The 1,932-nt window shown below is 38.5% G+C and overlaps 1 non-coding gene across 1 annotated transcript; it reads right to left on the bottom strand.

Moving 5' to 3' along the window:
* Nucleotides 1–1,329: 1,329 nt before the first annotated feature.
* Nucleotides 1,330–1,401, bottom strand: LOC115517489. Its single transcript, XR_003969935.1, has one exon. It is a non-coding gene; the product is annotated as a small nucleolar RNA SNORD113/SNORD114 family (small nucleolar RNA).
* Between the last annotated feature and the right edge of the window lie 531 nt (nt 1,402–1,932).

The raw sequence follows: 1,932 nt of genomic DNA, 5'->3' as shown, positions 1-1,932 counted from the left end.
ATTTTTTGAGAGAGAGAGACACACACATTAGTGTGAACAGGGGAGGAGCAGAGAGAGAGAGAGAGAGAGAGAGAGAGAGAGAGAGAATCCAAAGCAGCTCCAGGCTCTGCGCTGTCAACACAGAGCCCAACACGGGGCTCGAACCCACGAACTGTGAGATCATGACCTGAGCCTAAGTCAGATGCTTAACCGACTGAGCCCCCCAGGCACCCCTTACTGACCTCTTTAGTTATAATGCATGTAATACAATGACAACTGCTTAAACCGACAACCTAGTGGAAGAATTCAGAACGACACCTGTTCCACATTCAGAACTATACCTGTTCCATATTCTGTCTGTTAAACCCCAACCGCATAGGTCCTCGTCTAAACTGTCTTTTTTTATGGTTCTTCCTTGATAAGAATTTTATAAATTTATATCTTCATTTCTTCACATATTTTCATCAATGATCTGTGCCTGGCCTTACTTTATAAATTTATTCTGATTTTTTATTTATTTACTCATGTAAAAATTTGTTCTCTTTTTTTTTTCAAAAAAATGCAAAATGGTCTAAATATGAAAAGTAATCATCTCTACACCCTTTACCTAAAGTGAGCAGGGCCTCAAAGAAACCCCTTTTACTTATATGGATACTGAAGGGTAGAACAAAAGTAATAATTATCTTCTTGTAATAACGTATTATCCTCATTGATACATGTTTGCCCTCTTTTAAATAATCTCTTCCTTGGCTCACTTATAATAGTATCCTCGATACTCTGTGAAACTACATCTCTGGACATACCTAAATAATACTAACATCTTCCCATAAACTCCATACCCGCAGAAAAACAATTAAATGGGTCATTTTCAAAAATGATACTGATTGAGAATAACTCATCTAACCGTATCTCTCATTGGCCCATGCTCGATCTTCTTTAAGTACATCTGTAATCAATCATTTATTATGTTTCCCTTCCCCCCCCGCCTTTTCTTAATAAAATTTGTAATAAAATTAACAACCACCAACCCAGAAGCAATACTGATACCTGCCTACATATTCCTGATGAAACGTGGTAAAAAAAAGTCTTAGACTCTTAACCTACTGGAACTCAGCTCCTCAGAAATGTTTTAATAATAATTTATTTCTCATTAGATACTCTCATAATTGGTAAAGACCTAGCCCTCGTTGTCTTTGTTCATAGATACATTTCTTTACGTACTGAAACAATGAGTCACTAATAAAAAGACCCTTACCCAAGGTGTACAAAGCCACAAGCAAGACACCTATATTCCTGATTTCTGCCCCGGTTCATGTCCCACCAAGGAAAGAAATTAGGTTTGTTTTTATGATAGACCTCAGAGTTATAGGGTTTAATCAAAATCCTTGGTTCAGACACCCCAGGGTACTCATCATTGGTCTAGGCTTGGGACTTTTTCATTTACTCATTTATACATTTGTTTATTCATCCATCCATTCATTCATTCATTGACTAAAAATCACTTGTTCATATTCATAAATCACAACAAAGCAAGAATAAGATGTAAGAATATTACTAATGTCTGTCTTTTGTCTAATTTCCCCCAGAGCTAATCCCCCAGATCTCTTTCTACAGTGGACTTAATGTCGCACATACAGATCAGTCATTCTTTCTGCAAACCCACATTCATCATAACCCTGCATGGCCCTCCTTTTCTTTAATTTGTTCAAATTTTAAAATACATAACAAAGAAAACCCAGGAACATCTCATTTTACTTTACCAGTAATTTTCCATCTTTACTTGTGTATCTCTCTCAACATGTTAGAAATCCAAATCTCTGGGGCACTTTAAAAAGGACCTTGCTTGGGGCGCCTGGGTGGCACAGTGGGTTGAGCGTCCGACTTCAGCCAGGTCACGATCTCGCGGTCCGTGAGTTCGAGCCCCGCGTCGGGCTCTGGGCTGATGGCTCGGAG

The sequence above is a fragment of the Lynx canadensis genome, chromosome B3, assembly GCF_007474595.2.
Source record: "Lynx canadensis isolate LIC74 chromosome B3, mLynCan4.pri.v2, whole genome shotgun sequence".
NCBI lineage: Eukaryota > Metazoa > Chordata > Mammalia > Carnivora > Felidae > Lynx > Lynx canadensis.
Note: the sequence above shows the minus strand (reverse complement) of the source record. Positions and strands in the feature narration are given on the sequence as shown.